The sequence below is a fragment of the Ursus arctos genome, unplaced genomic scaffold, assembly GCF_023065955.2.
Source record: "Ursus arctos isolate Adak ecotype North America unplaced genomic scaffold, UrsArc2.0 scaffold_27, whole genome shotgun sequence".
NCBI classification, from domain to species: domain Eukaryota; kingdom Metazoa; phylum Chordata; class Mammalia; order Carnivora; family Ursidae; genus Ursus; species Ursus arctos.
This window is the reverse complement of record NW_026622952.1, coordinates 36,072,237-36,099,635: the sequence shown is the minus strand read 5'-3', so window position 1 is coordinate 36,099,635 and position 27,399 is coordinate 36,072,237. Positions and strand designations below refer to the sequence as shown.

The 27,399-nt window shown below is 43.9% G+C and overlaps 1 protein-coding gene across 11 annotated transcripts in view; it reads left to right on the top strand.

Annotated features, from left to right (window-relative positions):
• Window positions 1-27,399, top strand: part of ACSL1 (acyl-CoA synthetase long chain family member 1) — a 291,625-nt gene that overhangs the window by 121,800 nt on the left and 142,426 nt on the right. For 7 of the 11 annotated variants that reach the window (XM_057303553.1, XM_057303549.1, XM_057303552.1 and 4 more), the window contains one exon: window positions 13,600-13,665. The exons of the other annotated variants lie outside the window; for them this stretch is intronic. The gene's annotated coding sequence lies outside the window, so the exon portion shown is untranslated. The remainder of the gene's footprint in view (window positions 1-13,599; window positions 13,666-27,399) is intronic. 11 annotated transcript variants of the gene reach the window in all.

Here is a 27,399-nt window from a genome sequence, read left to right as displayed (position 1 = left end):
TTACCTAAAAGAACAAGAGCTCTTAGACCACTTCCTGCCCGATCCCTTTAGAGCGTCTCTTGGACTGCAGCCGCTGATAGGAGGATGTGTTTCTGATACCTTGACTAGTGAATAATAATGGTGACCCCACAGAGTGACCAACACAGGAGAATTTGCTCTTCTGCAATGAGCTGTGGATTTCCTGTTAAAATATTTAACCACTTCGTGTTGTGGTGATAATCAGATGAAAGAACATATGGAAAAGGACTCTAGATATTTTAGGTAAGAGCATAAATGTAAATGCAAGGCTCTGTCTTGGTAGCCAGGATGCCTCCAGCCTTACCCCCAACCTCAGAAAGCAGGGCTTCTGTTGGGAATTCAGGACTAAAAAGAGTCACCAGGACATCCAACAGAATGTCTGTACTATGGAAAGGATGGAATTGTTAGTGAGGAAGGAAGAAAGGGAGCAAAGTTCTCCTCCTCCACTTCCAAGGTGTTTTTCTTCCTGTGACCTCATCCAGCCCTTCTCCTGGGTGCGTGTAGGTGCGGAGGGAATTAGGTGAATTGGTCTTGCGGCTGTCAGGCTTGAGAAGCTGTCTGTTGCCTTCTCCACCTACTAGTGGCTGGTGCCTTGATAGGTGACCAAGAGGAGATCCTGTTCTCTTCATGGGAACTCACATGCCGTGATTGAACCCGTACCGTACGCACCTTGATAATCTAAGTCATTACTTCACTTGAGGGAGATGGGAGGTGCAGTCTAATTCACTGCCTCATTCTACTCTCAGGATTCCATGTTGGAAAGGGGTGTCCTTGTGGATATTACTTCTTTCCTTAACCCTTTCTCCCCTAAACTCCCTCTTTCTCCTCTGTGTAGGCCTTCCTCAAACCAGCATCCAAACCCCTCCCTCCCTGGAAATTTCCACTCCTCTGCACAAAGTAAAGGGGCATGCTACCCAGTGTCACCTTGTGGCTTGCACACTCTGCCACCACAGGCTTTGACTAGATCTTAGTGAGAATTGTCCACTGTGCAGGCTTCTGCTGGCAATGAAAGCGTATGGGTGCCCCCACCCCATAAGTGGGGAAAATAGCAGAAAATTGGACTCTAATTTGTCTTCTTTCTACCTATAATAGCTGAGGCTGGTTTCCTCCTTAATTGACCTGATGGAAAGCACACTTCACCAACATATCCAAGAATTTTCCTCCAAACGGCAACACTGTAGTCTTAAGTGAAGCATTCATGTTCTTCCTATGGATATAACTTTGACTCTACTTCTTGTAGAAATAAAATCCCTGACATCACGGTGCCAAAGGAGCACTTGCCTCCTCCTGGGACTAATTTCCCTGCAAATGCCTGAGCCATCCAGGTTGGGTGGGCGGGTGGTGAGGGAGGCCTCAGCAAATTCTATCATATTTGTATGACTTGGTATTCCTTATGTCTGGAAGATCCTTGGTTCTAGAATGTTAACTGGGCCCAGAGAAAAGGGAACTAAGGAGTGGCAGTTAAGGACTGGCTCTGGACTAAGTTTAAGGAAAGGTATCCTTGAACATTCTGTGTAGCCCAGACCAAGATACTGAGAGTGACACACAGATGTGGTTTTCAGGGAGCAGCCAGGGAGCGAAGGAGAAGGATAACATCAAGGAGAATTAATTATAAGAAGAGCCTCAACATTTAGGAACTGCCTAACGAACACCATAAGAGTAATAAGCTACATACCAAGATGCCTTATACATTTATTTTAATTGCTGGATTTGCTCCCTAGGTGCAAAGAAAATTTCACTGGTTTAAGGTCAGAAGTTTTATCTTTACAGCTTTTAAAGTTTTTACTAGGATTCAGTTTGTATTCCAACATTAACAGAGCATTTTTTCCTACATCAGGGCTCTGTATTATTCTGGTTGTTTCTGTGTTTTGTTTTCTTAAGCAACTAACAAAGTTACATGGTGACTTCCACGTAAGGGTAGCAGGTAGAACTGCCTCTTGCATCCCTTTCTCCTGACATCTCTCTGAAACCACAACAGAAGAGATTTTTACTGGCAAGGGGAAAGTGGGAGAGGAGAAAAATCACAGCAAACTTTTGGAATCTGGAAAGGAAAGAAACGAGTGCTGATTTCAGCAGATATAAGGAAGCTGAATGCTGGATCAGGAGTGAGGAAAGTGGACTGACGCACAGATTGCCCTAAAAAGGCTGTGACTTGGTAACACTGAGCCGCTCTGGAAATGGGAGTCAAGGGACGGGTCTAAAGAAGGAGGATTTGGCAAAAGCTTTTTAAGGAGCAATTCGATCCCCAGACCACCTTCTCCAATTTGTGCAGTCAGACACTTGGCTTCCTCCACACCCACAGAATTAGAAGATTATTCTCTGCAGAGGAAGACAGGTCTTTGGGTTGGAAGACAGTAGGCAGGGATGGAGGTGGGAAATGGAGTAACTATAGTCTTATAGGTTTTTGAGACCCCAGTCTTCCCCCATCTCCTTGGCTCCCAGAACACTGGCAGGCAGGCCATTGTCTTTAAGGTAGGAGACTGGAAGAGTCCTCTGGAGACTCTGACCAGCCCAAGAAGAAAGTCTTACATATGCTGATTATGACTTCCCCAGTGAAACAGCTTAGCCAGTCGACCCGACCCTCGAGTGAAGTTCACTGTTGAAAAGCCCCAGACACATACTCTTTCTTATGAGCATAAGATCAGGATTTACACGTGAGGAAATCCAAATGGGAAAGATCCAGACCAAGACAAATCAACATTAGAAAAGCGGCATGAGAGAAGAAACAGAGACATTCAAAGAAAGGAAACTTAAAGAGAAAAACCCATCAGTAGTATCTTCAGTGAGACAGGAAGAGATATTTCAACCTTGAAACAGTGACAGAATGATAGATAAACAGACCTTTTGAAGAAAAGGGAGCTTTAGACCTTCAGAAACAGAATAGAAATTTTGAAGAACCTAATAAATTGGAGGATAAAATTGAAGAACTCTCCCCGATAGTAGAGCAAATGATGTAAAAGAGAAAAAGTAAAAAATTAGAGGATGAATCCACATGGTTTAATACCTGAATAATAGGAGTTTTGGAAAGAGTGAACAGAAAAAATGAAGTGCAAAAAAACGCCACAAAGGATCAAATTAAAATGTCATCGGTTTTCTCAACAGTAATACCAGGGGCTAGAAGGTGAAAAAGCACTGCCTTGGACACTTGGAGGAAAAACCACTCCTGTTTTAGAATCACAGAACAGCCATTATGTATAGGAAGGGGGACTAAAGACATTTTAGAAAGGCAATGTTTCAAAAACTGTATTTCCCATGTGTCTTTATCAGGAAGCTGCCAAAGGGTATGCTTCCCCAAGACAAGGGAGTAAACCGAGAAAGAAGACCCCAGATTCAGGAAACAGGAGATCCCACACAAGAGACGTGAGGGAAATCCTCAGGAAAATGGTGGATGGCGACCCCAGGACGACAGTTGTATCCCAGTTGTTGAGAACAAACAGTCCAGACTGGAACATGGCAGAGAATCTGGCAGCATTTCTTCCAGGTCAGACTGATAAAATATGGGTTGCTCTAAATGTCTTGCAAAGATGTTTACGTAATTGAATGAGAGTTTGTCTTTGAATTCATGGTAAGCGCTACTACTTGACTTTACTCTCCAGGGAAATAAAAAGCTGTTGAGGATAGTCAGTCATTATAGTTTACTATGTAGCTTAGTAGAGTAGCATTTACATGGTCATAATGATAATGAATTATAGTTACTGAAAAGCTCTAAGAAAAATTGATGATTAACTGTCTTGGAAGGATAAGGGGATGGGAAGGCTGCGTGTGTTTCACGGGGTAAAGGGAAGAGAGCCAAATTCCTAACTTGCAAAGTGGTAAGTCAGTAGCCAGTGTCTGCAAACGAAAAATCAAGGAAACTATAGAGGAGGAAAAGTAAATTCCCCTCTTCTCTTCTGAGTTTTTAGTTGAGGCCACTGGAATAAAAGATTAGCGAGAGACAAACAGAAGTTGATTCACATGCATACCTCATGGATACATGGGAGGCACCCAAAGACAAATGACACTCCCACAGTGGCTTAAGAATTCCAATTTAAGGGGCGCCTGGGTGGTTCAGTCACTTAAGCATCTGCCTTCAGCTTAGGTCATGATCCTAGGGTCCTGGGATTGAGCCCTGGGATCGAGCCCCGAGTTGTCGGACTCCCTGCTCAGCGGGGTGTCTGCTTCTCCCTCTCCCTCTACTCCTTTCCCTCCTACCTCATGCTCGCTCTCTCTCTCAAATAAATAAATAAATAAAATCTTTAAAAAAAAATTCCAACTTAAATGCCATCTTCGTAGGAGAAGGGGAAGGGAATGTAGGCCTCTTAAGGGAGAGGAAATGATTTTTAGGAAAGACAAATGGGCCCTTGGAAGAAGAGATGGGAGGTTTTTTTGTTTTTGTTTTTTAAGATTTTATTTATTTATTTGACAGGGAGAGAGACAGCCAGTGAGAGAGGGAACACAAGCAGGGGGAGTGGGAGAGGAAGAAGCAGGCTTCCAGCAGAGGAGCCTGATGTGGGGATCGATCCCACAACGCCGGGATCACGCCCTGAGCCGAAGGCAGATGCTTAACGACTGAGCCACCCACGCGCCCCGAGATGGGAGGTTTTGATCATTTGTGACAAAGTGCGTCTGGCTGTGGAGTTGACTTCTAGGCAGTTCTCCCTAGTTAATGATGTCCTGGGAGGGGATTTATGACAATTGAGTTTCTTTTCAAGGATCTGTCATTAGGCAGATGAGGGGAGTGCAGAGAAAGCCTCTCCCTGCATTTGCCTACAGCTCAAAATAGTCAATATAGCAGCGCCGCTTATTTGGGGGGGCGTGTCCCAGACTCCTGCAGTCCGATCTTGTAGTCACACGGCTACCCTTCAAAAGCAGCACGAGCATTTTATTTAGAGGGGAAGAGGTCAATACAAAAAGTGTCAGCTCAGAAGCTTAAAAGTGGTTCTTCTGGAGAAGAGGTGGAGGGGGCGGGGATGGGATTATTTATCATTACAAACGTTGTAGAACTGTTTGGCTCCTTAAAATTCATGCTGTATCACTTTAATAAAAATTAAGGTAAAAATACAAAGAAACACCAAAGGCACACGTGATATGCCTCTCTGAACTAGTAAATAAAACCAAGTGATAACTATTTTATAGCAAACACCATTTGAGGCACTTTAAGCTTAGAGCCAGAAAGTTCCATTTTAAGTGGGAAGGGAATCTCAGCACTAGTGGTATGATAGGCCCAGACAGAGGGGAAGCAGCAGCCCCCCAAGAGGTGGGAGAAAGCACAGATCTGAGATTCCATCTTTACAGATGATTAAACGCCAGCTGGCCCCTGGAATTTCAGTTTTTAATGTTTATATGCAGTGATGCTGAGAAGGAAATTTTGAGAACTACGAAAAGCTGATTGAACAATTAAACGGACGTGAAAAGATGAGTTGATTTTTCTTAACAGCCATATGTTTACAACTTCAGAGTTTAAACTTTTCGATGTGGAACCAAGCCAAAAATAACATAAAGAAAATATTTAGCAAGAGAGTGGTGACTTGAAATTCAAAATGGTTGACCTGTTCTTCACCTGCCCCCCCTGATTTCAGCTTATGGCTGCATAAATTCTGGTCTTATCCTATTGTTGATATACCCAGGTGAGAAAGCATTAACAGAAGTTATAGAGTTAATAAATAAACCTGCTAAAAGAGGCTCTCAGGGGTGGGGTAGGGTGGGGTGGAGAACAAACATATCACATTCCAAAACTCCAACCGAGTCCAAGAATTGCGGGCAAGATGGGGAGCACACACCTGAGCTGCTGTGAGAGCTGATTAAGAATGTTTTCAAGAAAACGGGGAATGAATTGATCCCGAGTTTTTTTTTCTTTCTTTCTGTTTTTGCCGAAACCCTATTTTGGTGTCATGTTAGCTTTCCCATAATCTGTTCAGCCTTTAACGTCATGGTGTAATCATCTGGCTTTGGTAACCACCTGGCTGCATTTTGAGCTGGCCTGTCACTAAACCAAATGCCATCAAAGCTTCTCATTTGTCCCGCCATAATCTGAAACACTGAAGAGATTAATGTAAAATTCCTCCTGTACTTAATCACATGAGCTCAGGGAATGTGTTCCCCCTTTGAATAGTGTCACAATTGACGTTTCAGTTGTGAAAACCAAATGTGTGATTTATGCGAAAGTAATCACAGTTTTTGGAATAGAAGTGAGATTGTGGGCCTGGGTGGCTCAGGTGGTTGTGCGTCTGACTCTCAGTTTTGGCCCCAGACAGTGATCTTGGGGTTGTGGAGGCCTCACATAAAATCCCTGGAAACCACCAGTCTGTTCTCCATCCCTGAGTTTTGTCTTTTCCGGAACGTCACACAAATGAAATCATCCAGAATACAGCCTGTGTGCCTCCCTTCCTTCACTTAGCATAATGTATTCGAGATTCATCCATGTTACTGTGTGGATCATACATGCGTGTGCACACATGTGTGTGGGTAAATACGTGTGTGAATAGACTTTGCATTTTGAAATAGTTACAGTCACAGGAAGTTGCAAAGATAGTGGACCAAGTAGTCCTTTGGACCCTCCAACCAGTTTTCTCCAACAGTTACATCTGACATGATTATAGTACAAGGTCAGGAGCAGGAACTGACATTGATACCATGTTGGCCATTTTATCACATGCACAGACTCCTGTAACCACCACCCCGGCCAATATATAGAGCTATCCCACCCCCACAAAGATCCCCCTAGTGCTTCTCCTTTGTGGTCATCCCTGCTCCTCTCCCTGCCCCCATTCCTTACCCATGGCAACCACCAATCTGTTCCCTGTCTCTATAATTGTGTCATTTTGAGAATGTTCTAGAAAGTGAATCATAAAGTAGGTGACTTTTTGAGATTAAATTTTTTTACTCAGCATGATGCCCTTGAGAAGTTGTTGTGTGGAAATTATGCAGAAAGTTACCTGCTGTTTTAAGTGATGGATACCCAATGTTGTCAACTAGTTTCAATGCTGAATAAAAAAAAAAGTTAATCTCATCCCCATTAATTACCTTAAATAAAAAAGTAAGTTTTCTTCTCACTTGATGCAAAATGTATATTCCAGAAGCACTATGTGAACACAACTGTGTTCCTGGCATTTCAAGAGCACTGAGAATGCTTAGTGTTTTGAGGAGTTCCCAAAGGAATCCATTTGTAAAGAAAAGGAATCAACAAGGTTTAGTGGCAAGAGCACTGGAATGGGAATTTGGAAGTCTTATTCTGGAAATGTTTCTCGCTGCTACTGACCGGGTGACCTTGAGCAAGCTTCTGGAGCCTCATTAAGTCTGAATCTCTTGCTCTGCAAAAGGAGGGTTTGGACTTATTTGAGTCACATTTCCTGGCGTGGATTCCGCAGAACACCACCTGGATGGGATTAATACACACCGAAGAAGAGAAGTGTTCTCTGTTATAATTAACTTGGGAAATATTGAGTTAAGCAAAGGTCAAGAGGTTTCTTTGAGGGAGGACTTTGCCAGAGCCTTTAACTGGCTGACATACATTTTTAATCCCCATGAAAGGGCTATCGTATGTAGTGTTTTCCAAATTCGTTTGGCCACAGAACTCTGTTTCATTGAATTAATACAAGGAAAATAATACAAGGAAAATATATGTTCCTCTTTCTTTTCCCTTAGAACTCACTATGGGAAATGCTGGACTGAAGTATTTTTAATGTCCCTTCCAGATCTAACTTTTTAATGTTTTCTAGTCTTTTTGGGTAAAAAACTCAAATGCCTCCTAGCGTCCTTGTTTGGGAAGTTGGCATTGGACTTGTTTTGTGCAGTGTCTCCGTAGTACTGTCAAGTGACACGATCATCACCAAAATCACAGCAAGCTCTTTCCTTGTGTCTGAGGTCAGGCTGCTTTAAACCGGAATAGATACTGGCTAGGTGGCAGGGACTTGGCAGGGCAGGGGGAGCTGTGATAGATGGAGGCGGTGAGGAGCAGGCCTGGAGAAGGATCCAGATGCCGCCGGCAGCATGAGTCTCCAGAGTGGGGCCAGAGACCTACAGAAGATCAGAGGGGTCAGCAGGTACCATCGGCTTGGTCATCAGGCCTCCAGGAAACAAGCCACCAGGTAAATGAATGGTCACAGCCACATGTCAGACAAGGAATAAGGAACTACAAACTTTGTAGAAACCCAAAGGCCTGCAGGTCATTCCCCAGGAAGCAGGCATGAGACATCACTAAGAAATTCTTAACGTTCAAGTAATTTTCTCACCCAGCGATGAAGCCCCAGGACAGGCCACCAGCTCTGTGGGTCAGGGCGGTGGGTGCGAGGTGCTGCAGGAGCTGAGGCCGGGCTCAGAGACGATGGTTCTGGAAGAAAAGCTGTTGACTGTTGGCCGGGCCGGGAAGAAATCGTCTTTCCCCTTTCCTAGTCTCTCCCCTTCCGGAGCACCACCTGGAAGCTTTGCTCCCTCTTATAGTTTTGGGGTACTCTGTGAGCCTGGGGAGTTTAGAATGAAGAGATAAACTGACTATAAATCCTGGAGGCAGGTTAATGCAGTGGAAAGAGTATAGATTAAGAGTTAAGAAGCCAAGTTCAGCCCTTTGACCTGAGCCCTGGGCTTTGGTCTCCTCATTCGTAAAAAGTCAGAGGTTTCTTCCAGCTCAAAGGTACCGAGATTCTAGTCACTTCTCCTGCGTGTGGGAAGGGATCACCGCATTCCATCCAGGATGAGGGGATGAGGGGCCTCCTCTCTTCTCTAGTTGAAGGTGGCTGTGGCCCGTCCTTGCCTTCGCCCACCCCGAGGGACCGCTGCACATTGCTGGGTTTGCAGGCTCGTCCTGGAGGAGACTGGCAGCACCCACAGCCTTACATGGAGAGACCTCGAGATGGGCGCCAGACCCGGGAGGGCAGTCTGACCTGGTCAGGAGTTGGGCAGCGACGTGTCCTGCGGGTCAGCCGGGGGCACAGCGGAGCCCGGGGAGCTGTGAGGAAGCCCCAGACACAAACAGAAAGTCCCGTGTGCTGGGACTAGGAGAGGCAACAGGCGCTCACCCTCAGCTCACTCTCAGGGGACAGAGGACCTTTCCTCTGGTGATTGGAGGGAAGGGAGTATGTTTTGAAATTCAAATGGACACAGTAGGTACAAATCGCCTCAATTAGAGGCCTGTCTGTTCCTCATGCTTCGCTTTTTAGAAGGTAGCACTTAGCACTTACGTAATGCGAGTCGCAGAGGCTGACAGCCGTTGGCTGGCTGGTTGCGGGTGGAGGGACCGATGTGGTAATCAGCTCTCCACAGGTCCCGCCCTCTTCCTTCTCCTCTCCCAGAACGTGAGTGTATTCCCTGCTCGCTCACAGCCGTAGAAACCAGACGGACAGGTGGCCTAGCCCCAGACTGCGGGGTTTGCCAGATTCCAGAGCCATAGGAGACTGGGACTCCCGTGGGAAGTAAGGAAGGGGCTGGATCTTGCCATTGTTATTAGTAGCAGTACTTACCAGGAAACGGTTCATCTTCTCCCATAGGGAACCTCTCTGCATTTTTCCAGAGAAGGTTCTGGCACCTGGGCTGGATGAGATGTATCTGTGGGGGCACTGGAATGCGCTGCAGGTAGAGGTATTTTTAGGAGAGGCCAGAGTTCCTTAAAACATACTCTATTGAGTCCTACTACAGTGGTCTGTCCAAATTCAATGTAACTTTATACAGGAGTATTTTTCCTGAGGGCAAGGTAACTGGTGCTTCAACACCTTCTTTAAAAATAGAATATGTTTGTGTCGCTGAGAGCATTCCCTTGTGGTGTCTTCTCCTTCCTCCCTGGGAGTGCTCAGTGACCTATGCTGTGAAGGGTGTTAACTCTATTACTTAACATGCTAAGTTCAAGTTGCAACAAGTAACTTTCCTGTGTATCAGTTAGTAGATGATTGTAAATTCTTACTATCTCGGGGAGGAGACTGGAAAGTGGTTCCATCAGAGCCCCCTCAAGATTATTCTCTTCTTGACCTTCAGATAAACACATCAAAGAAAGGCCATCCATTGAGTTGTTTCCCCTACTTCTCTCCATTCATCCAAGCTAAGGAAAAGAGACATCTACCTAGCAGAGGTCTAGTCCAAGCTGCCTGTGAAATGTTCTGCTGAAACTTCTCTTGTTCTCAACATTCCTGTTAGAAGACGACCAGTCTCCTGGTAAGTACTGCTATTAATAACAATAGCAGCACCTACCATGAGAAGCCCCATCTTGATTTGTACCCTGGTGAGACATCAGCCCCAGGGCAGCACAGAGGGTACCCGGGACTAGAGATCTGCCATAGTCCTCTGCCTCGTTTTCCTCCTTGAATTTCCTTTACCTCAATCATTCTTGGAAACATGGAGTCAGAGGGAAGTTTAGAGGTTTGTACAACCCAGCTGTCTGGATTTGGGTAAGGTTATACACGAAAGTTCTAGCAGAACCATCCTGGTCTTAACATGCTCCAAAAAATAAGGATTCTGTAGACATCCAGAGAGATTTGAACTCAGAAATCAGTTGCTGTGGTTGACTATTATTCAAGGTTTGTCTTATCTTCTCTGGTATGCAAACACTGTTGAAGGTTCCTCAAATCAGTCTTTATTCTGGCGTTTTCGGTGGCTATCAGGTGGAGTTTACCTCCAAATTAAGGTCCTTGCCTTGCACTGAAGTCTGGTGGGTTTGTTTTGTTTTACAAAGTGATGTTGGATACCATCTTTTGAGGACCATTTGACTGATGAATGCTTTGCAGTGTTCTCTTCTTCACCTTAGGGAATTCTCTTTCTCCCTGAGGGAGGAGCCCATGGGGATTATAACCAGAGGGAGAGTTCTGCCTGAGAACTGGAGAAGTAGGAATATTTTCCCCCAGTGACTAGAGCAAAGACAGCAGAGTTCCACATTTCATGGGTCCAGGGTCACCAAGTACTCAAGAGCTTGGTCTGATTCCAGCCAGCATGAGACACATAAATCTAGACTGCAAGGCTCTCAGTTGGCTCCATTATACAGAGTCCTTCCAGTTCCAAGAAATTCCGAGGGAGGTTGGGATTTGAGACGGGTCCAAAGCAAGTCCCAATCCCGAGTCACCCCGCACTCCATGACAACTTCCTAGGGAAACCGCCCAGCCAGGGCCTGCTTGCCCACTACAGACTCATTTTGGAGGAGGTCCCACAGCCCACCCCTTGCCTCTTTCAAGCACAAGCTTTTAGCATCCTGCAGAAGCACCTGCCAACCCCCCCCCAGCTCACTCACAGCCCCAGTAAGGGTTCTGAGAAGCCCTGTCTACAAGATAGATGAGAGCTGACTCTATTTTAAGGAACTAGAATGCATCATTTGGTCACAGAATATGATATAAATGACCCTTCCGTGGTAACATGATTAAGAATAGGCAGTTAGGGGAAATTTTTCAACTCTTGAGAGATTAATTGATGTAGATGTAAAAAATAGAGCTAACTTCCTTCATCTTCCCATTGGTGATGTGTGTGGGCAGACACGGCTACTTTTTCCACCTTCATGGACAGAATACCCCCTGTGCATGGGATAAGAGCATTTCTAGGCTAACTCTTCCCCCAGAGTGAGGTGGTCGCATCTCTGCATGGTACTGGCTCACCTGCCCAAATCTGAGTGTGTTTTATTCTTTGGGTTTGGTGGCTGGAGTTTTGTGGAGCAACAGGGACTAGCTGAGTTCTTCCTTTCTGAATTCTATCAGATCAGCAAAATTTTCCCATAAAGAACAAGATAGTAAATATTTTAGGATTTGTGGACCATACATTTTCTGAGACGGCCACTCAACTCTTCTGGTTTAACATGTGTGGGAAAGCAGCCACAGATAGCATGTAAAAAATGTGTTTGACCATGGTTAAAATGAACCTTTATTTACAAAAGCAAGTAGTAGGTTTGATTTTGGCCAGGAGGGTGTAGTTTGCCCACCACTCTTCTGGAGTCAAAAAGATAAAAAAGTTCACCTTCTTTCAGTCTTTTCAGGGCATACCTGGTAATTCTATGATCATTCATTCAACAAATACTTATTGCAGAATCTACTATTTTTGGATAAATATTTATTGCAGAATCTACTACTATGCCAGGCTTTGTTGTATGTTTGGGATACAACAGAGAACAAAGCATACAAAGATCCCTGACTCATAGAACTTACACTGTAGCAAGGAGTGGCATGTTCTAGGGACAGTAAGACCAGAGTGACTGGAATGAAGGGTGTAAGGAGGATATCAATAGCAGGGGACAAAGTCATAGAGGCAATGGGAACTGATCACATAGGGCCTTATAGGCTATTATTTAAGGACTTTAGCTTTTCCTCTGCATGAGATGGGGAGCCACTGGAGAATTGTGAACAGAGAAGTGACATGATCTAACAAACATTGAAAATAAATATAAATTGGATTGGTAGTGGACTAAAGGATAGACGCTATTAGAAGGGTATAGCAGTGATCCAGGAGAGAGATGGTGGTAGCTTGAGCTAGAGTGGTGACAAGGAAAACAGTGAGAAGTGTTTAGATTCTGGGTATATTTTGAAGGTAGAACCAACATGATTTCCTCGTGGCTGTGTGATATGTGTGAGATAAGGAATCAGGAATGTTTTCAGCTTAGCAATTGGAATATGGCATTGCCACCAACTGAGATGGGGACTATTGAAGGTGGAAGCAGTGTTAAATACGTTAACATCAAAATTTCTCTTAGACATATTCATGCTTGGGCATTTAGGAGAGAGGTCTGAACTGGAGATCTAAATGTGTATGTTGTCAGCATGGGATAAATACGTGGTATTTAAAACCATGGGATTGCATGAGATCGCCAAGGAAATGAGAGTACATAGAGAAAAAAGAGACAAGATTCTTGGATACTCTAATGTTAAGAAGTTGGGGAGAGAAGGGGAAACCTGCAAAGGATATTAAAAAGGAGTGATGAGTGAGGTGGGAAAAAGAAACCAAGAGTGTGCAGGTCCAGGGAGTTTTGCTACGAAGGGAAGGAGGCTAATGGGGTGATAGTTGGCAGGGGAAATAGGATTAAAAGAAGGCTTTCGTTTGTTTGTTTTTGTTGTTGTTTATATGCAGAAAGTTACTGCATGTTTGTGTGGTGGGAATGATCCAGTAGAGAACAAAAATTTGATAACGTGGGAGAGACAGGGAAGAACTAAAAAGACATTCTCCAGTAGGTGAATGATCCAATGGAGGACAAAATTTGATAATGTGGGAGACACAGGGAAGAACCACCAAAAAGACATCCTCCAGTAGACGAAAAAGATGGGATCTGGTACACAAAAGGTTGAACTCACAACCCTGAGATCAAGACCTGAGCTGAAATCAAGAGTAGGGCACTTAACTGACTGACCCACCCAGGCGCCCCAGTTAAAAACTTTTTTTAATTTAATTTTTTATTCCATAGTCATGGAACAGATAGGATTTTTTTGACTTAAGGAGGTATTTGTATTCCCAGGTGGATTTAAAGAGGCTGGTTTTATTTGTCTTATTACATGGGGCTTTTTTTTTTAATGAAGAAAATAATTTGCTTGAGATCTTCCAGAACATGTTATAGATTCACCTGACTCAAAATAAACGGACTGAGATTGTTTAACCAGTCAGCTTTGCACATGCGCCTTGACTCTGTCTGTGCTCTGTGTGCATTGTCTACAGGTGTACGTAATCAGGTGTACTTATTCCAGGATAAAGTCTGAGCCGGTTCCTGGGTTGCCCCACATGGTAAGTAAACCTCAGATACTGTTCATCCTACGAATCCGTCTCTGTATTTACATTTCTGACTCTGGTGTTCAGAGGATGGGAGGTTGTTCAAGATCTACAACAATCAAAACCATCTTGTTCTTTTAAAAGCTTATGGTAAATAATTTTTGGAATTTTTGTTTTTTACTTGAAACATTTGGTTAATACTGTCCTTAAAATGAATAATCTTAAAAGATTTTATTGTATTTTATTATAATTCCAGTATGGCTGACACAGCATTATATTAATTTCAAGTGGACAATATAGCGATTCAATCCGACCATACATCACCTAGTGCTCATCATGACAGGTGCACTCCTTAATCCCCATCACCTATTTCACGCAACCCCCACCCTTAAAAGTTTCTAAAAATACCTGTAGAATGCATCAAATATTACAAAAGACTTTTTTTAAAAAAGATTGTATTAATTTGAGAGAGAGAGAGAGAGAGGGCATAAGTAGGGGGGAGGGGTGGAGGGAGAGGAAGAAGCAGACTCCCACTGTGCAGGGAGCCCAATGCCTGGCTCAACCCCAGGACCCTGGGATCATAACCTGAGCCGAAGGCAGATGCTTAACCAACGGAGCCACCCAGGTGCCCCTATAAAAGACCTTTAAAGCAACCTTGTACAGTCAGTGTTATGACCCTTATCTTATTGATGGTGTGTCTTGAGGTTCAAATGAGAATGCCATGCCATAGGGAAGGCCAGGACTCTAATTCTTAGCCCAGTGCTCTTATCACGGGGATAGACCTTCTTCTACAAGCACCATGACAGGTCAAGGGCTCAGGCTAACATGCTGACCAGATCATTATCTCAGAAAAGCACACGTCTTGACTCTTCCACTTGCTTGTTTTCTGTGACCCCTATTTTATTTAGGACTAATACCCAGAATACTTGTTGGGCCACTCTATGACCTTTAAGAGAGAGAAAGAGATAGGGGTCCTATCTTTTGAAGAGATACTCAAAAAGTCCCTTCACAGAGGTGGGTCTTTGGGCAAGTCAGATACAAAATATGAGAGAGTTTGGGCTCTCTTAAGAAAAAAACGATAAATATTGCAAGCAATTTGTGGGGGGGAAGTATGGGATTTACCACCCCTCTGTGCTCAGCCCTACTGAGCTGGCCTCTGAGCGATCACTTAGTTTGTGCGGTAGAAATTACCTTCTTCCACCTGAGCACCGCTAAATTTCCACTCAGGGCTTATGTAAAAAGTCAGATCAGAAGCTACAGGCACAGATTGTCCGTGTATTCATGGGAGAGGCTGGGAACATTTCACAGAGGACGGCTGGTTGCCATGGCGACCTATCAGCCCTCCGGGACAAGGCTCCACATAGATAGGAGGCAAGGCCACCAGAGGCAAGATCTGTAGAAATCCTGCTTTCTGTGCTTAAGCCCTTCCCTGACAACATTGGTGTCTATAACACGAAAGCCCAAGGCCACGTTCAGGAGGACTGCATCTCAGTCAACAGAAGACCAAACCTGAACTGGTGCGATTTGCCTGAGTAGAAGATGGATTCCTTCCTTCCCTCACATGAGCTCTAGCTCTTGGGTGGATTCAGAAGAAAGCATACCGAGTCATGCTTCTTGTCCAACTAACTTGTTATCTCTTTGAAAAAATGATTTAAAAAATCATGGGAGATGATGTTTTGAACAAACACACCAGAATTTCCCTGTCCATGTAATGGCTTTCCTTTGACGATGTGGGGAGTGGGGGGAATATTGCCCCAAATAGAAATGGTGCCTTTTTGGACCTTCACAGGCCATAGCTAGACATAAAAGCCAGTCAATGTGATTAGGGCTGTTTGGTCACAGTTCAAGTTCGTTTGTTTTTAACTAAAAATTAAACTCTATATTGACGTGTCTCTCTCCCTAGTGCCATGCGCACACTGGTAGTCCACTAAAATGTTTGATAAATGTACCATTATCCATTTACCTCCATCCCTGGATTTCCCCCAGATGGAATTTACCTTTAAAGATTCACTACCCCCAGTAAAGGGATATTCAGTAGAGTCTAGATGGGTTTCCAGAAAGGCATCCTAGAAAGCCATAAGCAAGGATGGCAGCATTTGGATAGTCACATGGTATCCCGATGGGACCACTTTGAAGAAGACAGCATTCAGTTGGTGTCCACTTTGAAGGGGGCAATATTCACAGGGTGCAGTGGTTTTAAATCAAAGCGACACATTCTTTGACACTTTCCCCATGAAAGGTGGGGTTTGTGCCCCTTCCTTGGAAGTGAGCAGGTTGGAGTTCTTTGACCAATAGAGTACAGTGAAAGTGGCATGGGCTTGCCAAGGCTAGGTCATAAAAAGTCATTCTGTTTCTGCCTTGTTGACTGGACTACTCATTTTTAGAGCCTTGAGCCACCATGTAAGAAGTATGATTGCGCTGGTTCCACCATGTGGTGAGGAGGCTCAAGAGCCAAGAGAGGTCAGGTAGAGATGCACTTAATCAGTGGTCTAAGCTGAGCCAGCCTTTGAGACAATCCAGCCCAGGCATCAGGCATATGAGTAGAGGCATTTCCAGATGATTCTAGCAGCTGGCTGTTCAGGCTTCTCCCACTTATGTGAATCTCTCCAGCTGAAGCACAAGTCATCGTGGAGCAGAGACAGACAATCCCCACTCTGTCTAAATTCCAGACCCAAAGAATTTGTGAGCATAACAAAATAGTGTGCTGCTAAACTTAGGAGAGTTTATTATAGAACAATAGATAACTGGACCACTTGGTTTAACAAGTACTAGATAGCTCTTAGAGTAAGTCACATTTTCAAATTGTACTCCCCTCATCTGCCACAAATAAGCTGAACAAAGACTGTAGAAACCAGTGTATTCATTTTACTGTGATTCTGCCAAGGAGGGAGCTCAAGTTTTTCCATCTCATGGTATTTGTGCCTCCTGTTAAGGCTGCCATGAGCGAGGGGGTGGTCTTTCTGGGCTGTTGTTTCTTCATCTCTACCACGAACAAAACGTGATCTCCAACGATGTCATGATTCTAAGGTTTTAGGCATGAACTGGGTGCAAGACATGTTATTCCCATGGAAGCATTATTTACACCAAACAAAATAAAGTGCGATATATACATACAATGGAATGGCATTTGGCTCGAAAAGGAACAAACTACTTATACAGGTGGCAACACGGGTAGACCTTGAAAACAACGTCCTGAGGGAAATAAACCAGGCACCAAAGTACAAATGTTGTATGATTCCACCTAAATAAGGTACCTAGAATTGGCAAATGCATGGAGACAGAAAGTAGAACAAAGGTTACCAGGGACTGGGGGGAGGAGGGTGGAGCAAGTCAGTATTTAATGGATACAGAGTTCCAGCGTGGGCTGATGAAACCCTTCTGGACACACCGTAGTGAAGGTTGAGCAACTTGTGAATGTGCTTCTTGCCACTGGATTGTACACTTAAACATGGTTAAAATGCTAACTTGCATGGTATGCATATTGTACCACGATGAAAAATGTATATTTTTTTAAGTTGAATTCCCTTGAACTTTGACTCTGGAGCCCTCGCCTCTTACCACTCTGAGGAATGAGGTTGTGTGCTCTCACTCACCTTCATGCAGTCACGAAAGGTGAGCTGGAAATGCCCTCAGCCTTCTCAGGGGTCCCAGGAGACAACCCTAAGCAGTAATCTCATCACCAGAGATTGTTGGACGTCCTCGAGGGATACCTGAAAGGAGCCTCCAGAATTTGGTGGCCCAACACCCTCCCTTTGCAAATGAGGAAAGAAGAAAAATAACTCAAGGAAGCATCTTCTGGGGAAATCCAGCTAGAGAACTTGAAGCTAAAAAGAAACCAAGCGTGGCATTTTCTCTTCTGGATAATAGTCTGCTTTTCTCTATAAATCTCATTTTTACTTTGCTTGTCATTTTTGTGTTCATCTCTAGGTCAAGGACGCTATAGAACCCAGAACAGGTCTCTAGTAAGATGATTCTTCTGAGGCTCTAGTTTGAACCTCCTTCCCAGCATATTCTTCTCGGCAGCCACTGCCAGTTCATAGGAGTTGGCAGGAAAGATGAAATCTATTTGCCATGGTTGTTACAATGCACTTTATTGTGCTATGGTCGCAGGGGCACTGAACTTGAAGTCCAGTGACCTGAATTGAAACTAGACTCATGCAATGACCTAGGGCAGTCTGTAACCTCTCTGTTCTTGAATTTGCTTTATCTGTAAATAACACAGTCGGGAGGAGATAAACCCTAAAATGCTTCCCGGCTTCTGTGATTCTGTATTCTCTGATTATGTATTTATTTTTGTTTGTACTTTGAAAGTAAGGAAGTGACCTAAATACTTGAAATGATCACATCGATCACTTCTATTATGTGTTCCATGCTTATGTAAAATTATCGTCAGTGGGTGGATTGTGGTAGATGCGTGGTCTTGTCCGGTTCTCCATCCCAGAGTGAAGGACTTAACTCCTCCTCCCGCTGCTGGGCATTGCCTGCAGAGAGGTCCATTGTCAGCCCCTCTCAGGGAGTTGCTCTTGGCTGAAGAAAGCCACTTTGCCTGAAGCATACTGCCTTCCCAGGGGCAGCCCATATCCAGCAACTGATCCATCTCAGGGTATAAAAATCTAGTCCTCTACCCCAGCTCTGGATAACTCTGAGACGTTCTACCAGCTTTGGAGCTCCCTGTGGGTTGGCTGAGACCTTTGAGGAGACTCAATGATAATCCAGTTTCTCCCTCTGTCTAAACATGCTTCTTTGCCTTCCTGATTGTGAGCGCAACCCCCGTAGAAGTCCTACATGCTGACCTCTCCCAACCCTGTTCAGAGTCTGTGTCCCATGTAACAGTTCATCGTTCATTGAGCTCCCCCATTGACATGATGAGGTAGATACAATTATTAAGAACCTCGTGAAGGGAAATTTCCACACTCATCCTACTAGAAAATGATAGAGCCAGGGCTTAAACCCAGGCATTCCGGCTCTGGCATTCCTGTTCTAAGCTGCTGTATTTTCTCCCCTTGATTTCTCATTCATTTTTCAGATTCTATTCAAGTTTATTCAAGTGTACATTTAAAAATCATTGCTTGAGTGCATTCATATTTTCCAGGTATCTCATAGGTTTTCATGTTAGTCTGCAGAGGTGAATGCGAACTTTAAAATAGACCCCAATGAAATGACTTTCAAAATAAACCACCCCACATTTAGGAACCTAAGAGACAATGCAGCCGTCCTAAATCCAGCCCTTCCCAAATTCTTAGGAAGGTAGCCATGAAGAAAAAGGAATCCTGTTTGACATTCTACTGGTTGAGAGGGCTGAGGAAAGTAAATCCTCCAGTGCAGCCCCTGTGGGATTATGCAGACCAAAGAGGTTGCCCTGTGCACACCTAGATGATTCTCTGCGGTTCCTACCTCTGTTGGGGCAGTGGTCAAGTAGGGACTGTGAGCATTTCCAGGTGAGTCCCAATAGTCCACGAACCCTCTCTCCCACCAAGTCTGCCTGCACCAATGTCTGAGCCACTTCTGCAGACCATCAGCTATAGAGACTTTCTGTTCTGGGGTGGGAGGGAGCATAAACTTGGTTATCCCCGTAAAGCAGGGGAGCCCATCAGAGGTGGCTGTGTAGACCGTGTAGTGATAGTAGACAAGGGTTTTTAGGGAAACGACAGGCCTCACCCTGCCTCACTTGTCTTATTAGTCAAACGAGGGTAGCATTTGTTCTTCTCTCACACAAAGCAGTTGTGAAAAACAAATGTGATAAGAGCAGTAGCATTGCTTGGAGGTTACAAGTAAAGTTTCCGAAACACAATGTTACCCCCTCTGGAAACCTCCACAGATGATTCACGTCTTACCTCTGTCACTAAATGGCTTCACATTTTTCTTGTGAGAGATCTGGCTGTGGACATACTTGGGCTCAGTAGTTCTCTAACCCCTGACCCGAAGTCTCTGATTGGAGGTCAGTGGAACACATTCATCTTGCAAACAAAATGGATTTTTGTGGTTGTTTTTAAATTTTGAGTTAGCTGGCAATAAAAATCCAGATTTCCAGTTTTGTCCAAAATTTTAGAAGTTTGTCCAAAAATTTAGAAGTTCTGCTTCATTCTCATTCCAACAATAGGCTGGCGCAGAGCAGCGGCCGCCCCCTTAGATAGGGCACACAAACTCCCATCTGCCACAGTCCCCACCACGCCCTGTCGCCACCCTCTCTCGGAGGCCAGGTGTCCGTTGCAGTTTATCATCACACCTGCAAATCTATTCTGCTCCCTTAAATGGCCTGCCCCTCAAAGTCTTTGGAATCTGTCATCCCTTAGTCTCAAGAATACCAGATTAAAGTCCCGGCCAGTAGACCCAAAGACATCCTTTCTTAGGTGAAATGGACTTGTAATCCCGGTGCTCTTCTCTGTTCAGGTGCATTCAGAAACGGGAATTTATGAGCCTAAAGGGTTGATGAACTCTTTGCAGGTTTTACAACTCGGCTTTGAGACATCGTCAGATACACCTGAATTCACTGGTTGTTTCTGTTAGTTGGTAGTGCCCTAAAGCATTCTTTACAGCCATCCACTGGTGCTGTCTTAGGATAGTCTCTGGAGTCTTGCTCTGTTTCCTCATTCCTACTGCTTCTGCTCATAATCTCCCATCCTGTCCATGGAGCATACTCACTGGTCTTTTTGTCTCATCTCTTCTCCAGTTTATCTGCTTTACTGGACACCAAGTTAACCTTCCAAAAAAAACCCCAAATATCAGCTCTCTCCTCAACTTATAAACCCCTGCTGGTTCCTATTTCCTCAAGGATACATTTTGAGCTCCTTATGAAAGACCCTTCCCCATCTAACCCTAAACCACTGCTCTGTCCCCATCCTTACCACACGTGGGTTTCCTCCCTGTTCTCCACATACACCCTGGTCTGTCCCGGCAGGATGGTCTTCATATCCTCTGCTCCCTCAGCCTGAAATGCGCTGCCCACAGTCCTCAGGCCTTGGAACTTCAAAGACCAGTACATTTTTTTTTTTAATGTGGGAAATGTGTGTGTGTGTTGTGTTGGGCCAAGTAAGAGAGACTATAACTTATAATAGTACCAGCTATTAGCACCTTGATTTCATAAGAGAAAGAAAAATGGCAGCACTCCCAAAGTAGAAAGGGCATCATCTCAAACCAAAGTTCCTTTAAATTAACTAAATCTAGCTTTTTGAAAGATATACTACCTTGCCCTTACTTTTCTCATTTCCCTTCAGACCAGTGAAAAATGAATCACCAGCATCTGTCCTGGGCTTGCTTTTGAGACTCACTTCCCCACCCATCTTTCTTTCTAGAAAATTCCTACCCATCCTTCGAGATAAAATGAATGCTGCTTCGTGAGTGGAGTCTTAACTGACTCCCGTGTCGGAGATGGTCTGTTTTCCCTTGTTTCTATCCTGTTGCAGTGTCATACACATGGACTTTCCATGGAAGTTTCTGGGCATACATGGTACCACAAGTTGCTAAAGCCCCTCAAAAGTCTTCTTAAACCTACTGTCTTCTCTTGGCTTTCCATTCCCCATGACAGTGGTGCTCCGTCTCTCTTTCTACGACTTCTCCTTCTGCCATTCTAGGTGCACTCGTCTCTCTCCATGACCCAAGACCGCGCTGGAAGAGTTCAGCAAACCGTGGCTCTATCTCTAGCGCAAATGAAAAACATGCCTCAAGCAGCCCCTCAACCCAGTTACCACCTATCCATCTACTTAAAGCCTTATAGCCCCAAGAAGACTGGTAAACTGAGATCCTCAGGGCAGAAAGAAATCATCCTTGCATTCTGTGCCTTATACACACCCACACACACACATGCACACACATATGTACGATTTAAACAAATGAAACAATGAACAAATAAGTTCTGTAGCCAGGATTGACACAGTCTATGAGATGCCGCTGTTCAGTTCTTGGGGATATCCCTGGTACTTCTCCCATTTGATACATGTCTTGTTCCTTTAACCACGGTCTTCATCTTCTCTAGAATGAGGAAGAAAGCATTTTTAAGACATTAGGGCCACTTCCCTGGAACATGAGCATCTGGGAACCCAGGCATTACGAAAGATAAGATGCTGAAACGTGGATGAAAATCATGCTGTCTCTTAAGCCCACGTCAAAGGCAGGGTCTTTAACGGTGGAATGGAATGGACCCTCATGTACTTGCCAAATGGGCTTAACGTGCATGGGCTTATCTCACCTGCATTCATGGCTTATTCCTGTGAGCCCTCTGGCCAGCCTCCTGGCCCTGGCTGTGAGTCTAGTTTCAGAAGCCAGACAGGAGAGGCCTCATGTTGGCGTTGGCCCGGGGATCTGGGAAATCAACACAGTGACTGCATCCTGAAGTTCCTAGAAGCTGTTTACCGTTTAGCCAGGCCTGCTGTGGGCAATGGTCTTCTGGCAGCGACACTCACCAAGGAAGCCACAGCTCGGCTGACGAGCAGTGAAATTCTGGGAAGAAATCAGGCCCTCTTTGCTCTTCTCTCTTGCCAGTGATGGGCACTCTTAGTTCCCTGTGTTAAACCTGTTCCTTACCTGTGTGGGGACAAGTCACGCTTTGTGATACTGTGTGAATTAGACCACAGGGGAGCAGAGCATGTGTGGCATGTTGGAAGGTGTCTGTCCACTCAGTTAGTCCTTGTGTGTCTTACTGCTTATTAGGGATTCTTACAGGTTGTCCACAGAAGGCAGTCTCTTTGAGGTGCTTGAGAGAGGAAGTACACTTTCCCCCCTTTAAGAATACTCTATTTCTCTCCTTGGGCTCTTTGTTCAAACCCACGTAGGGAGAGAAACATTACTTCATTTTCCCAAAGAAACGACAGGATAACCCACTGAGGAAAACGTAAAGGACAAATTGTGTCAGGCTGAGCCTATGAAGGCAGCGTTCAGGGGGCAGTGATTTGGGGGATGGAAATGATGGGGGGTTGATGGAGACCTTCTTCCTTGTAGGTGAGTCTGGATTTGACCCGTCATATGCCTTATTGCCGTTACTATGTTCTGTTTTTGTTTGTTGGGATGGGTAAAGGACAGTGAGCAGAAGGATGTTTCATTTTTATCAAAATCACCTGGCTCAACGTTTAGTCACTCAAAACAGCAATAGCCTTTGGACAGCTTCTCTGAGGATAAGGCAGAGTGTAGTGATGGGAGACATGGGCCCAGTTTGGAGGGGTAGGTGTGTCCCTGGGCGCTCCCGGGTAGACTAGGTCATGAGGGGCCACGAGGAACACTGTCTTTCGGTAGAACCTTAGCACTCAGCTCTCTTACACTGTAATTCCCCCTTTTTTAAAAGATTTTTTTTAGTAGTGAAATATATATAACATAAAATGTACATTTTACTCCTTAAGTGTAATATTTAGTCGTGTTCAGTACATTCACAGTGTTGTACCACTGTCACCACCATCCATTTCCAGAACTGTTTCATCATCCCAAGCAGAAACTCTGTACCCATTGAACAATAACTCCCCACTCTCCCTTCCCTCACCCCCCGGGGACCTCTATTCTACCGTCTCTGTGAATTTGCCAATTTCAGGTACCTCATACAAGTGGAATCATATAGTATTTATAGTATTTGTCCTCTTATATCTGGTTTCTTTTACTTAGCATAATGTCTTCGGGGTGTATCCTTGGTGTAGCATGTGTCAGAACGCCCTTCCTTTTTAAGGCTCTATAATATTCCACTGTAGGGTTAGGCCACATTCTGTTTCTCCATTCATCCCTTGCAGGACACCTGGGCCGTTTCCACCTTTTGGCTATTCTGAATAATGCTGCCGTGAACATTGGTGGGCAAGTCACTGTAATTCCTTTTTACAGTTTCCCACACCTTGCAGTCTGGCGTGCTGCTTGGTGGAGGTGGAAAAGGTCAGGGCCCCAGGGGGAAGGAGGCTCATCCTAGCACCTCCTCCCAGGCTCTGGCAGGAGGGGACCACAGCCCAGACTCCTGCACAGCAACGTGGGCAGAGGTGGTGGCCCAGGATGGCAGAGGGACGTCCAGCAGGGACATTTGCAGGAGGGAAACTATGGTCAGATTTCCAACTACTTCTCTGCATAGAGAATGCAGCCCCCCAGGGAAGACGTGGTGGGGGAGGCGTGTCCATCTCACATGTTTGATAACTGTGTTTACAGTGTATGGTCTGGAAAGAGATGAACCAAAATGCCTCCAGTGATTATTCCGGAGGATGGAGTGGCAGGTGGTATTTACTTTCATGTCGGATAAAAACAGAACTATTTCTATTTTTAAGAAAATGATTGCCACGTTGATCATTCAGATAAAGAAATACCAAAATATTCTATTTTAGGGCTTGCATTCAAAATGCAGCCATTGCTAATGATCCGGTTCCACTGTCCCTTCTTTTAGCTCTGTCTAGCAAGAGCATTTTCGGCATCGGAGCTGTCACAGATTGTATTCAAGTTTTTCGATCCATTCATATCAGCTTTTACTGATCATGTCCTTAAAGATTTTTCGGTGGGATAGACAGAAATCTCATCATATAACATTGAATCCAAAAAGCAGACTATAAAACAGTATACCATAGAAACCCAATGACTTGAGATGTCTATCACACATATACACGTATACATGAAAGGGCTGTATAAAAATGGATTTTGCTTCTGGGCAATGGAGGGAGGAATGATTTTTTTCTTCTTTTCTAAATTTTTCATGAATTTTTAAGTTTACAGTAAGCATATATTGCAGAATCAGAATAAAGCACCTTCTATGTGGGTGTAAAAGCTGAATGTACATATGTGTGTATCTGTATAAGATGTCCATGTACATAGTACATATATATTCTGTTTGCTCACGTGGTCTGTCCGGCACGAGCCCATCTGGCCAGAGAAAGTATCCAGTGTCACATTCTTACACTTGGCCTTGAGTGGTAGCTCATGTCAGGATCGTGGGGACCATGGACGAGCCGAAAAGGGCTTTCCCGCACCTCTGCTCTCTCAAGTATCCCATCTCTGTGCCTCCCTCTCCCACAAAAAGGAATATTTTTGTTGTTGCTGTTATTTCCTTATGTTAAAAGCAGTTCTCATTGGTAAGACTGGATCCCACTGCCTGGCCAAAAAAGGGAGCCCTTTTCAGACCTCTGCCCCTCTGGTTCTGTGGGCTGCAGAGATGGGGAGGAGGTTGTCACCACACAGTCTGGGAAGAGGACCTAACATTCTGTGTTGAGCTACTGATACTTTTGGATTAAAAAAAAAAAATCACATAGCAAAGAGGCTGACAAAGTGGCTCTTTTCTTCTCTTTGAACTCAATAGCAGTATGTTTTTTCTTTTTTAAAAATTTTAATTTCAGTATAGTCAACATACAGTGTTATATTAGTTTCAAGTGTACAATACAGTGATTCACCAATTCTGTGCATTACCCAGTGCTCCTTATGACGAGTGTACTCAGTCTCCTTCACCCATTTCACCCATCCCCCCACCCCCCTCCCCTCTGGTAGACATCAGTTTGTTCTCTGTAGTTAAGGGTTTTTTTGTTTGCCTCTTTTTGTTTGGTTGGTTTCTTAAATTCCGTATAGGAGAGAAATCATACGGTATTTGTCTTTCTCTGATTTATTTCATGTAGCATCATACCTTCTAGCTCCAGCCATGTTGCAAATGGCAAAATTTCATTCTTTTTTATGGCTGAGTAATATTCTATTGAACACACACACACACCCCCCCACACTTTTTTTCCCATTCATTTATTGATAGACCCTTGTGTTGCTTCCATAATTTGGCTATTGTAAATAATACTGCAGTAAACATAGAGCTGCATGTATCTTTTTGAATTAGTGTTTTTGTATTCTTCGGATAAATACCCAGTAGTGGAATTACTGGATCATATGGTAATTCTATTTTTAAGTTTTTGAGGAAATACTCTACTATTTTCCATAGTGGTTGCACCAGTTTGCACTCCCACCAACAATGTGGAAGAGTTCTTTTTTCTCCACATCCTCACCAACACCTGTTGTTTTGTGTTTTTGGTTTTAGCCATTCTGACAGATGTGAGGTGATACCTTGTTATAGTTTTGATTTGCATTTCCCTGATGATGAGTAGTGTTGAGCATCTTTTCATGTTCATCTGCGTGTCTTCTTTGGAGAAATATCTGTTCATGTCTTCTGCCCATTTTGCAATTGGATTTTTTGGGGGGAGTGTTAAGTTGTATAAGTTCTTTATACATTTTGGATACTAACCCTTATCAGACATGTCATTTGTAAATATCTCCTCCCATTCAGTAAGTTGCCTTTTGTTTTGTTGATTGTTTCCTTTGCTGTACAGAAGCTTTTAATTTTGATGTGGTCCCAATAGTTTATTTTTGTTTCCCTTGCCTCAGAAGAACCTATCTAGAAAAAAGTTGTTATGGCTGATGTCAAAGAAGTTACTTCCTGTGCTCTCTTCTAGGATTTTTATCATTTCAGGTCTCACATTTAGGTCTTTAATCCATTTTGAGTTTATTTTAATGTATGGTGTAAGAAAGTGGTCCAGTTTCATTCTTTTGCATGTAGCTGTCCAGGTTTTCTCAACACCGTTTGTTGAAGAGACTGTCTTTTTCCCATTGCGTATTCTTTCCTCCTTTGTTGAAGATTAATTGACCATATAATCATGGCTTTATTTCTGGGTTTTCTATTCTGTTCTGTTGATCTATGAGTCTATTTTTGATTAGTGTTTTGACTACTACAGTAGTGTATCTTAAAATCTGGGAATGTAATACCTCCAGTTTTATTCCTTTTCAAGATTGCTTTGGCTATTTGGGGTCTTTTGGGGTTCCACACAAATTTTAGTATTTGTAATAGTTCTGTGAAAACTTCTGTTGGTATTTTGATAGGGATTGCATTAAATCTGTACATTGCTTTGGGTAGTATGGACATTTTAATGATATTTGTTCTCCCAATCAATGAGCATAGAAAATCTTTCTCTTTGTGTCACCTTCAATTTCTTTCATCAACGTTTTATAGTTTTTTGGTTAAGTTTATTCCTTGATAGTTTTTTTTTTCGGTGCAGTTGTAAATGGGATTGTTCTCTTTTCTTTTCTTTTCTTTTCTTTTCTTTTCTTTTCTTTCTTTTCTTTCTTTCTTTTTTTTTAAAGATTTATCTATTTAGGGTTCCTGGGTGGCTCAGCTGGTTAAGCGTCTGCCTTCAGCTCAGGTCGTGATCTCAGCGTCCTGGGATCGAGTCCCACATCAGGCTCCTTGCTCAGTGGGGAGTCTGCTTCTCCCTCTGCTTGCTGCTACCCCTGCTTGTGTGAGCTCGCTTGCTCTCTCTCTCTCTGACAAATAAATAAGTGAAATCCTAAAAACAATATATTTCTCTATTTATGTTAGAGAGAGAGTGCATATGTGCTTGAGCAGAGGGGTGGGGCAGAGGGAGAGGGAGAACCTCAAGCAGACTCCCCACTGAGCATGGAGCCTGACATGGGGCTTGATCCCACAACCCTGAGATCATGACCTGGCCAAAATTAGGTTGGATGCTTAACCAATTGAGCCACCCAGGCACCCTGGGGATTCTTTTCTTAATTTCACTTTCTGCTGCTTCATTTTGGTGTATAGGAATGGAGTAGATTTCTGTACATTGATTTTGTATCCGTGACCTCACTGAATTCATTTATCATTTCTAGTAGGTTTTTGGTGGAGTCATTAGGGTTTTCTATATAGAGTATCATGTCATCTATAAATAGTGAAAGTTACTTCTTCATTGTCAATTTGGATGCCTTTTATTTCTTTTTCTTGTCTAAGGGCAGTACATTTTATTTTCACGTGTTTACTTTTGCATCTGTACTTCA